Raw genomic sequence first — 12301 nt, forward strand, 5'->3', positions numbered from 1 at the left:
ATGTCAGCGTCTTATGACGGCGTTCAGCAGCGAAATAGGCGAGAGTACGCGCACGCTCATAGAGCCATCTGCTGAATGAGTGTAGTCTGCTACGCTGTTTTCTTGAGAGTGGCACACCCCCTGCCACTGCATCTGAATCCCTGTTCACGAGAAACCGGGGTTATTTGAAGCGCATGCGCATAGCAAGTGCGCGTTTGATTTTTCTTTTGGATACCTGGCGCCGCACAGCGTGCAGAATACCAACTGAAAGATAACTAAACGTAGAACAGGACGGGTTTTTGATCGGATTGGCCGCGGGGCGCTGAGCGATATATTATGATAAATTAAAAAAAAATTTGATAAAAATAAAAAAAAAATCGCGCCAATCCACCCCGTGAATGTGGTTGGAGAGCAAAGCTCTAAACGGCACCCATAACGATTACCCATGCGACGTCATTTAAATTTAAACGCACATCGCTCTACAAATAGTAAAACCAGAGAGAAGTGAAATGCACTTAACCACACCATTTATTACTTCAAAGAGATATTCTTGGTAAGGTTAAATCAATGCATGATGCATGAACGGTGTTTGGTTGAGTTGTATTGGTGTAGCACAAGAGTGGAAACTTTTTTTATAAAAGTAAACCACGCTCCAACCCGGTGTTAGACGATCTGACTTCTCCGTCTCTGCGCCGCGGACGGAGGCGACGAGATTTGCGGCAGAGAAGGAGGGGAAGGAGGAAGAAATACTTCTGTTCAGATTCCTGAAAGGCCCAGAGTGCAGCCCTGGGGAGTGATTCCTTCTTCTGTGGGGCCCATATGCAGTCCGCGCGGCCTGTGTTCTGTCCACCACTGAAGCTGGGTAGGTAGAGAGGGCCTGGACAGCAGCATCTCCCATTGCTCTTGTTGGGTAGTTGACGGAAAGAGAGGAGGGTGCTCAGGGCTAAACTCGCGCACCCCGATTACGAAGCGGAGTGTTCCTACTTCTGAGCAAAATTTACATTAAGCGTCGTAGCGATTCGGATGCATTAAGTGAAGACGCGTAGGCTCTGGGAAAGAGGCCGGATTGTATCAGCCGTAGGGTAGTTTGTTGTTCTCTGGAAAGGTCAGGGTAAGGCGAAGGTACGGTCTGTCTCAGGAGGCGATAATCCTGGGTTATCTCCCTGAACATGACAAGCGGGTGACTGTCCTCGTGCAGCTCCATAGCGCGGGAGTTTTACGTAAAAGCGCAGGCTTGTTGGGTGGGCGTATTTGTTGCCCTCCATTGAAGCGTGAGGGTGTGTCCAGATGAGCTGAATGGAACAGTTTGGGGAGTGGTTTTTTAGCACGCGCAGTGCAGGTCAGAACACCCAACCCGACTGGTAATTCCAGTAGGCTTGCTGGGAATCGGTGACTACCCTCCGAACCCCTGGTTGAGTGAGAGCCAAGGTGATTTCTGCCTCTTCTGCTGCCGTAATTTCTTGGGTCCTAAGCGAGGTACACGCAAGAAGGTTGGTTCTGGAGGTAGGCACGATGATGGCGTATTGCTGCCCTTGATGTTTGGAGGCGTCTGTGTAGATAACTTCATGATCCCCACCGGGGGTGGTGTTTAGCGCTTGAGCCCGTGCGTTTCGGTGACCCTCGTCATGTGAGGGGTTCATATTTCTAAGCAAAGGGAGCATCTTTAGTTTTAGCCACCAAGAGTCGGGGAGTACATCAAGCGGAGTGACATTCTGGGCTGCCCAGCCAATCTGGTGAAGCATGCGGTTACCCACCGCAGTTCTGAGTCGGACCTTCTGGTTAGAAAGATGGCCATCTATCAGCTCCTCCACCGTGTTGTGGAGCTCCGTGCTAAGCAGCCTCTGTGTGGACGCACTCATAAGAAGACCAATGGCCTGCTCAACCGCCTTTCTAATCATTATATAAAGCATCTCTATGTCTTCCCTGTCGAGAAGAAGTCAGGGGGTTGACGTAAGTGATTCTCGAGAGGACAAAAGCTTCAATTAATCGAAAGGTACCGGATTCCTTTAGGCCTCGCTTCTTGGTGGTAACTCGCCTGATCATGTGTACGATTTGATTATTGCTGTTTTTGAGGCGCTGCAAGGATATGTCGCTCTTGGTGTTAGCCTCGAGATGTAGGCCCAGTATCTTGATGCTGGGGCTTCGAGCATCAAGGAGTATTTGATGGCCTGGGCATCAAGGAGTATTTGATGGCCTTGATGGCCTGGGAATCAAGGAGTATTTGAATGTATTCCTTGATTTGACGTGAGGGCGGACGACAAGGAGCTGTGATTTTTACGTGAACACTGGAGGCCACAGGCTTTAGCACATTGGCGTACTAGAAGTGAGATTCCATGCATTGGTCTGAGCTTCCTTTAATTTTGTAACTCTTAGCACATGCGCAAGGTGTGACAGGGCCGCTAGACGGGCGTGAGTGGTCGCTTGACGCTTTCACGTGGCATTCTGCGAGAACGCAAGGGGTAAACCCGTAGATGTGCTTGGTGAGTACACCACCTGTCTTCCCCGTCTTTGCTTGGGCTCGTAGCTAACTCGGTAAGACAACGGGCTCTCGCCTTCTTAGTCTATTAGTTCCAGGTTCGATTCCCGGTGGTGCCAGTAAATTCTTTTATTTGTTCGCTGGAGTTTTCTGGTGACACCAACGGTCGCGAAAGAACCCTAGGGGGGTAGAGGTAAAAAGCTTTGCTATAAAAAACGTGTGTTTTACGCTGCTTAGCTACCATTGGCGGTAACGAAACGGCCTTGCAAGATAAGAAAAACAGGGGGTGTGTTGCCCTGACAAGAACAGAGGAGCAGACGACCCTCCCACAACAGATAGTTCCATGCGCGTGCGCGTACCCTCGCACTTTTTGCCGGTGAACACCGTGATCAGACGCTAGCATGCCGATCGGTCGTCACTCCCGCTATATTATAAAAAAAATTGGTGGCTGCACTCTTTCAGATATTCCAAAATACACAGAAAGTACGAACCAACTACGGCAGGCAATATTTTTTGCTTGAACAAACCGATATTCCAAACAAAATTGCAGACCAGAACATTTTTCAACTGCCTCAGAAACAAATTCAAAACGTCGGTTAAACATTTCGGTAAGAATATGTGCCTAAATGGCTAGAACTGTGGATGTCGTTGCCGTTTAGACTTGTAGTTTAGTGCGCTGGTTTTTTAGGTGTGCGAATAGTTGAAGGTCAATAATAGTTTTACTCTTGTTGTATTATTGTACTTTATAGCACTTTACTTTGATGTCCTTCAATGTACTTCGTTGTACTTCATTGTGCAGTGGTGCACAAGTTGCATATACTTTTTCATTACTCAAACACCAGTTTTCTCAGCTTGTATACTTTGTTTTATACTGTGTGTTTATGCTCCAACGTAACTTGACGATTTCGTTAGGTCATCTTCACAAGTTTACAATTTGTGGCGCGTCTATTGTATGTTTTTTTGTCTCTACAAAAGTTGCAGTGAAGTTTTGCTTATTCATTGCACTCAAGCTGCCACAGAACTGCACCAATGGGGGGCTGGGCCTCTGTCATGTTTTTGTAGCCTTTAACCACAGCTGTCTCCTCGTGATTTTGAGGAAATACAATATTTGAAAAACACTTCCATAGGTTTGTTCACAGTTTGCGATTTGGGTCTTTGGAGGATTGACGACTGATTGGGCGCCCTTTGAGCGAAGGTAGGGCGCACTTTTATCGAAGGTTTTGGAGTACCTTTGCGCAGTTTTAATGGGGGTAAGCTTTCGCGCTTCTATCACATTTTTTTGGAAGGGATGGTGAAATTTTATAAATGCTTCAATTTATGTAAGTGAAAATATTTTGCTACGTGGCCGATTTCTTGGCGGGTGCGTTGCATTTGACCAGACCGTAGCTTGAGATTAAAGTGTGTTCCGGAACTGCCTTAAATTTTTAAGTGCAGCGCATTTTCGGGGATCGCCTTGTCGCCGTTGCTCGCTCGCTGTACCCAAGTAGACTTACACAGCGTTCCGTCGTAGCCGCTGTCGTCGCGGCGTAACCCAGAGGTATCGAAAGACAAGCGGTTTATATAGACATAAGCGGTGGAAAATCGTGAACCACTGGTGCTTGTCATGCATCTCCGCATTGTTTAGCGCAAAAAAATCTGTATGTATACAGTCGGCAAAAGGCTTGTCTATAACGCGCGAGCGGCGTGCTCTGGAGTGCGCGCGAGACACCTAGTGATAACGCCTTGTTTGGTAGAATGTGAGTTTCGGTAGAATGTGAGCACGCGCGATCCGCATCAGCGCGATGGCTCTTTCCCTTGTCGCTGTGCACGTCGCCTTCGCTTCCGTTCCTTCTTTCGCCATGAGGAGCGCTGCCTGCACTGCCGGGCCGGGAAACAATAGCGGCAATGAGCGATTGCTAGTACAGCGTTGGCTGCGTTTAACTATGTGCAACGCCTATTTTTCGCGGCACGCCACACAATTTAGGCTAGAGTTTTTTCCTGTATACGAGACAACGAACGACAATCGCTGAAACGCATAGCTGCCGGTGTTTTATACTGACTAGATATCGGCCCGTGATCGCTTGCACAGTGCATTAGGTATTGTGGCGTGAGCTCGTCAGCAGTGACATGCAAAGCCGAGCCCACAAACTGGATAGTGGTGCTCACGGGACTCATGCAGCTATTGGCGGAACGATAGCTCAATGAACAGCTGTGTGCCAAGGCTGTAACGCAGGCGAAAATCTCGCACAGTGCGCGCAAAGGCATTTAATAGCCGCTTTTGTTTCCCGTCCCGGCAGCGCAGGCATGCAGCGCTTATTGCGGTCAAAGAAGGCGTTGGAGCAAAGGCAACGGGCACAGCGAGGAGGGACACACCCATCGCGCTGATACGGGCCGCGCATGCTCACATTCTACCTATCTCAAACCAGGCGTTATCACTAGGTGTCTCCCGCGCACTCCGGAGCACGCCGCTCGCCCGTTATACGCCTCGAGCGCGGCCTGTAGGGGCGCCACTGAAATCCCCCTAGCGGCCCGTTTCGAAAGCAGGCGCGGGAGTCCCCGGCCCGCTCCCCCCTGTCGCCGTTGCTTTTGGGGCTCGTTCAAGACAGCGATTTATCCTTTGTCCGCGTTCGAAATACCGAATAATGAGGAGCAGGCACTCTGTTTGCAAGCGTGGTGTGTTCACGAGAGTATAAACGTTTATGACGCGATCTTAGTGAGATGTCTATGAGCGCCGAGCGTGTGTCACAGGCCGGCGTCCCGAAGCCAGCATTTGCATGCAGCTGATTGCAATTCCGCTGCCCTGAAATTTAGTGGCAGTGTCTCCGTAAGCAGTGTTTCCTCCGATGGTCATGTAGCGGCCATACACACTATGATGTAAATCGACTTTGCGCACTTAGAAAATCCAGCGGAGCACTCATACCTGACAGCACGCAAGTTACGCCTGCCAATATCACATATCAGATATTGATCAGTACCATGAACAAGCCAATGCGGCATAGATTTCACAAACATTGTACTAAAGAAGTACGATAGATAATGCAAAATTACACTCCGGAGTCAGCACACGAGGACAAATGTAATGCTGTGTCGTCTTGTCCCGAGGTGAGCGCTCGCAAAGATTAATGGGTTACATTTATCCTCTACAGAAGCGCGAAGATGAGCTTATAGAGTAATCCGCGTCCGTGACCAAACTCTTCTTCAAAACATCGTCATATGACACAGGGAGACTGCAGAATCTAGCATAAACCGAAATCAGAGACTGTTATCAGATACGACACTCTTCCAACGAGCCCGTGAGTACGAGATTTCGGCGCACGTTAAAGATCTCCAGGTGGTCAAAATTAATCCGGAGCCCTCCACTACGGCGTGCCTCATCGTCTCCGTTTCGTCGGCGCGTTAAACCCTGCAATCAATCAATCAACTCTTCCAACGACACCTCGTATCGCTTGTGAACTGCCTACCCTGTATTCTTCAAAAAATGCGTCCGCCGAGTGATTGGCCGTTCGTTGAAGGCGAAAAACAAACGAAAAGTGAACACGCAGCTTGGGTGTGTGATTACTAAAACGTTCATTCGTTGATTTCGCTCCACATTTGGAAACAACGATAGTTGAGCGTCCTCCTCCTCACCCCCCCCACCCCCCATGTCTAGCGAAATAGTGCATTTCGCATCTAGTTGGTCTGGTGAATACTGCCTTGCTCAAACAAACGTCTTAACGTCTTTAGCAGTTCAGAGGCTGCACTCGTTTTTTTGTTTTCATTCCCGTACGACTATTATATTTATTCCTGACTTGCAGACCATTCATTTTCCCGTGGTTTCATTTACATATACCTTGGTTCTTACTATAAGGCATGAGTGGGCATATATCTGACAATGCACAGCCTTTGAATGTACTTAACATTTTCGCGTGGCTTATACTCCCATAAAAGGCACAAGTTTTTGTCAGCTATTGGGTTATCACATCCCCGAAACATATTTTTCTACGACGTACATATTCGAAGCAAAGCCGCATTTGTTGTCTGCGCTGCAAAACGAACCAACCTCTTACAGTGCCAATATCAGGTCTAAACGAGGCGACAATAAATAGAATTCACTTGTTCTGAAGTGATCGAAGGTGACAGCGGTGATATGCTGCTGCCGTCGCCGACGCCCGCAAGAGCGGCCAAGAAGCGCGCAGAACCGCCTCCCCGGGCAGCTCTTGTTGGCGTTAGAGCGCTCTACCAAGACGCAGCTGTTTTTTTTAAGTGCCTTAAACGTGCAGTTAACTTACAGACGTCTCCATAACAAGTTGTTTAGTGCGCGGAGAGGCAAAGAGAAGCGAAAGAGAACCAAAACACTGCATGACCACCTATCAGCAACGCAGCGCTAATCCCACAAACGCCGCGGAGAAGCGGCGGCAGGCGGCGCAGCGATCGCGAATCTCGAGGCGTATAGACAAGCGTTTTGCCGACTTTAGTACATTTGAGGCAAAATATACGTAATTAACCGGCAGCACACGCGTTCATTTAGTTAGGAACGCTAGTTGGGTTGGTTTTTACGGTAGCAAGCAAAATAAGTGGCAGTGCTACGGGGGCATGTGCGGGAGCAAAAGCAAGCACAAAAAGAACACAACTCCAGTTGGCGCAGTTTCAGGCAGGTGGCGTGCGAGCAATTCGATGGCGGAAAATTTGAATTGGATTGGGTAGTAGCAGTGAGCGGATAACGGCGCTACAGCCCGTTATGGCGAATCACTTTCTCTGCACTTACGACAGCTTTCACATTGGGTGGAACGGCTTTAATTTTTCTATTTTACGACACGAATTAGCTGAATGTAGTGCGACGAAGCTTCTTATTTCTGATGCTTACGATTCGTGGCCGTACAACCGATGCGGTAAAAAGCCAGTCTGCCGTTTTCCTCTGGTGACTCCATGGTGGCTACAAAAGCGATAGTACAGCTGTGCTTGCTCTATGTGCTTTATTCGTACGTGGGTATTGATTTCCTGTCTGCCTGTCTGTTTGCCTGTGACTTGGTTCAGCCACGCGGTCAAAGCGAAAGGAAAGCTGCGCAATAGCCTTATACACTCACACCCAAGTCTAAACTCCAAAGTACAGTGTCGGTGTTCATACTTGTTAACATTGCTGGACAAGAAGAAGGCATTACACAAATATCAGGCAGCAAATCAAGACATCAGTGATATTTGTAGTGTTCTTTTATTTAAAAACTCATGGATGCTTGGTTTTTGCAATAGCAATAGAAATATTACATCAACGGCAGGAAACCGTCGCCTGCTGTTGCGCGCGCCAACTCGTGGCGGCATTTAAGAAAACAAACGGCAGGAGCAACGAAAGGTTACACAAGATAGAATCCACGTTCCACTTGGAACGCTCACGGAGTAGGGCGATGTGGTTTTATAAACGTCGGAGTAAGGTGCCTGAATTCACGCGTATCCGCCGTACGGCAGCGCTTGCATCGAGACACCCGACTTAGAGCAGTGGAACGCGGTAAATTTAAATTAACTTGAGGAAGCCTCTAGTGTGTTATCTTTGGAGGAACGAGACGGCAGGGGAACAGCATGAGAGGTGAGCGGGAAAGAGAAGAAAAGCCTTTTCTTGGCAGGTGTGCCAATCGATTATCGCCGTTTGATGACATTTGCAACGAAAGAAGCAGATACGCAGCCATTTTTACAATCGGCGCTGAGAGGAGCATCTCTTGGTGACGGCCTGGTCCTGCGTCCGTCGTCGTTGTCGTCCGCGTCCGCACAGCTGTGCCTCTCCTCCGCTCACCTCCTCTCCTCTCTCCGATAGCGAACACTCTCCCCAACATCTGCGTGCGCGTGGCGCAGCGCACTCTCACTCCGCCGGTGGGCGGCGCTGCGCGCGTCGCTGCGCGCTGTGCGCATGTGCAGTACTCTCTCTCTCCGCGGTCTCCTCTCCTTCGGGTGCGTGCCGCGCTCCGGCTGGTCTCTCTGTCGACGGTCGCCCGCGCTTGCGCTTGCTCTCTCGCAGTACCGACGATTGCTTGATGCGACGGTTCCTTTAATAAAGCCTCCGTCTAAACGACAACAACAACAACGTCTCTCATTATGCTCAAAATTGCGCCCGCACCCCCTCGCGTGGAACCCAACGATGTGATTGAAACGCAATTCACGTTCACTACGTGTTCCACCCAATTCGACTAATCGACCCAACGGACACACCCAACAGAACCCCCTTCAGCGTCGCATCCCAACAGGATTCCCGCGAGGGGAGGTGGGCGTAATTTTTTTTTTTCAGTACGCGTTGCGGTCCCGGTGTTTTTGTACCGTGACTACATGAGACGACGGTTACGACGATGGCAGGAGACGCCAATGGTCCGATCCCTCAAGGGACTTCCCGCTAAAACGAACGCGGACTATGAAGCTTTGTAGCTGCGACTGCGAAGGAGAGGGTAGCGGCATCTGATATACAATATGACTGACGTCACAATTCATTCCGGGGCAGTGCGGTGAAATGCCGATCGCGGCGGCCGTTCTGTTTCTTCTCTCGTCACATCGTCGTCGTCGTCGTCGTCGTCGTCATCATAATCATCATCATCATCATCATAATCCAATCGACGCCCACTGCACGGCAAAGGCCTCTCCCATTATTCTCCAATTACCCATGTCCTGTGCTAACTACGACCAATTTATCCCCGAAAACTCCATGATCTCATCTGCCTATCTGCCCCCCCTGCAACGCTTGCCTTCTTAGGGATCCACTCGGTTACCCTTAATGACCAACGGTTATCTTGCCTTCGCATTACATGCCCTGCCCACGTCCAGTTCTTAATTTCTTCTAATATGTCCTTAACACGCGTTTGTTCCCTGACCCACTCCGCTCTCTTCTTGTCCCTTAATGTTGCACCTATCATCTTCCGTTCTATTGCGCTGAGTCATCCTCAATTTAAGTTTAACCCTCTTAGAGAGCCTTCAAGTTTCTGCCCTGTATATGAGTACCGGTAACATGCAGCTATAGTACACTTTCTTCTTCAGGGACAATGGTAGTCTGCCATTCATTATCTGAGAATATCTGTCGTTTGTACTTCACCCCATTCTTATCCTTCTAATTGTATCTGCCCCATGCTTGGGATCCGGGGTGACAACTTAGCCTAAGTAGATACATTCGCCTACTACTTCCATGGCCTCGCCACCTATCTCAAACCGCTGTGCTGTCCCGAAGTGATTGATCATTAGTTTGGTTTTCTGCATATTAATTTTCAGGCGCACGGTTATACTCTGTTTCTCCAGTGCGGAAAGCATGCTTTGCAATTCCTCCTCCGAATTACTTAACAAGGCAACCTCATCAGCAAAGCTGAGGTTAATCAGGTATTCTCCTTTAACCCTTACTCCCACCTGTTCCCAATGCAATGTTCGGAATACTTATTGTAGACATGTTGTGAATAACATTGGGGAGATTGTGTCTGCTTGTCTGACGCCCTTCTTTATGTGTATTTTACTCCTCTCCCTATGGAGGATGATGGTAGCTGTGGACCCATTGTAAATATCCTCTAGTATTCTTACATAATGCTCATCTGCCCCGTGGTTCCGTAATGCCTGAATGACTGCTAGGGTTTCGACCGAGTCAAATGCTTTCTCATAATCCATGAAGGCTATATATAGGGGTTCAGTATACTCAGCGCACTTGTCTAACACCTGATTGATCGTGTGAGTATGGTGCATTGTTCAATAGCCTTTACGGAACCCTGCTTGTTCTTTATGTTGACTGAAATCTAAGGTTGAAGAAATTCTGTTAGCTATTGCCTTGGTAAGTACCTAGTAGACGACTGACAGTGAGCTGATTGGTCTGTACTTTTTCAAGTCATTCAATGCACCTTTCTTGTGAATTAGGATGATGTGCGCGTTCTTCCAAGATTCAGGTACACTTGCGGTCATTAGGCATTGCGTAAACAGGCTTGCCAGTTTTTCAAGTACAATTTCTCCGCCATCGTTGAAAAGGTTTGCTGTTATCTCAACCTCACCAAGTGCTTTTCTCCCTTTCATTTCTTTCACAGCCTTCTCTACTTCTTTTGCCGTTACTGGTGGGATGTATATCTCCTCGGAACTACTTTCTTGTTCGGCATTATCCTGGATGTCCCGGATACTGTACAGATCTCTATAGAACTCCTCAGCTACTGTGTCTATTTTATCCCTATTTGGGTTGACATTGTCTTGCTTGTCTTTAAGTGCATACATCTGATTTTCCCGACATTGTTCGTCACATATGCCGCTAGGGTAACCTAGACCATGCTCTTGTGACGTTATCAAGCCACCCTCGGAGGCCTGTGTTTCCTCGTGTATTGTTCTTACTCCGTGGATTTGAGAAAGAAATAAGTGCCACTTCTTCGAAATGTATATCATGCATGTATGAAGGCCCATTGCGATGTTTTAACCAGCAGTCCCACTTTATTTTTGAGGGTTTTTTTAATTTCTTGAAGACGTCAATTTTTTAGCAGGTTCGTTTCAAACGGTAGCATGAGACTATCTGCTGGAATCACTGTATAATCATAGCTTACTTTGTATAACCGTCCAAATTCGTAGCGCTTTTGTTTTCTGTGGCCCCGTACACCAGAAGATCCCGGCACACCTAATTGCTCTCAATATTTCTAGCCATCTATTTGAAGTGTTACTTTAACGATAGGATCCACCTTTAGCCTCATTTTAACCCACATATCACCTTTGGCACGCTTTCATTTGACCGCTCTGCGCGGAGATTCGGTCGCGCTGTTTTGATCGTGCGCTCCCCCAAATTTCGTTGTGTGCATTGAAGTCGCCGCAGATCAGGCGTGGCGGAAGAGTGCTGGCGATGATACCTTCAAGCCTGGAAGCGTCAAAGGCAATCCCTGGTTCTAGTTAGGCAGCAGTTAGTGTGAACGGTTGAGTGCAAATATAGTCCTGGCAAAGACGTACACTTCGGTTTGATGAGGTGGAATATCCACTGCTTCAGCCGCTACATCATTGCGGGAACCTATGAATCGTCGGCTAACACTGTTTAAACGTAGCGAATGAGGAATATAATACTTCTTTAAACGTAAAAGTTCCCGAACGTCGGTACGTTTTGAACGCAAGCCACGAGTGTTCCACTGAAAAATCATTACAGTCTTTTAGATGGGTGTTTATGGACACTGTCGTAAACAGGTACGGCGGCTGAGTCGTCATTGTTGGGATATGCCATCTCGCTGTTGCGTGGTAAAGTTAGAGGCTATTAAGGGCTCTAGAGCCGGAACAGCTTCGACTTCAGGAAAGCGCCGAGAGGAAGTGTTCGCCCGTAGCAGCGAAGAGCACCGGAATTAGGAGATTCACAATGTTGGTCTGGCCGGTCGGGCTTATTGAATCCTCGCGGTCTCTTCGAGAGCGCCGTATCGAGGGAGAGGATTGGTCCTGAGAACCAGCACCAGAAGGGACTTTTGAAGTTTTGGTTGGCGTCTGTTCTTGGACTATTCCCGCATACGACTTTTTTGGGGGTGCACTTTGAAGTTGTGGGTTCTGCGTCGACTGCATATAACTTGTAAAGACTAGGCCAGGGTTCGGCGGAGGTTAACGTCGACTTGAAACTTTGCCCTTAATTTGCTCTACATGGCGAGAAGGAGTACCATCCTGCGTCGTACGGAGCTTGCCTCAAGAAAAAGGCTTGGCCAGAGCGCGTGCAAGCTGGCCCTCCCACATTGTGTGTTGCACAATGAAGCACGGACATTTTCGGGGGGAGTATGGTTACAGCTGCACTTTTTATATTATGAGTGCATTTGAGGGTTTCGGGGGGGTGGTTGGGTGGGAGGGACGTGCACTCTAAGGCAAGCTTTCCGCGCTTGCCATTACATTACCCGCTTTGCTGGTTGTGACGTTTCAACGCGGACGCCTCACGGCCCGATGCGACCT

The sequence above is a fragment of the Haemaphysalis longicornis genome, unplaced genomic scaffold (genome assembly GCF_048455015.1).
Source record: "Haemaphysalis longicornis isolate Haplotype H1 unplaced genomic scaffold, Haemaphysalis longicornis Haplotype H1 scaffold_6, whole genome shotgun sequence".
Taxonomy (NCBI): Eukaryota; Metazoa; Arthropoda; class Arachnida; order Ixodida; family Ixodidae; genus Haemaphysalis; species Haemaphysalis longicornis.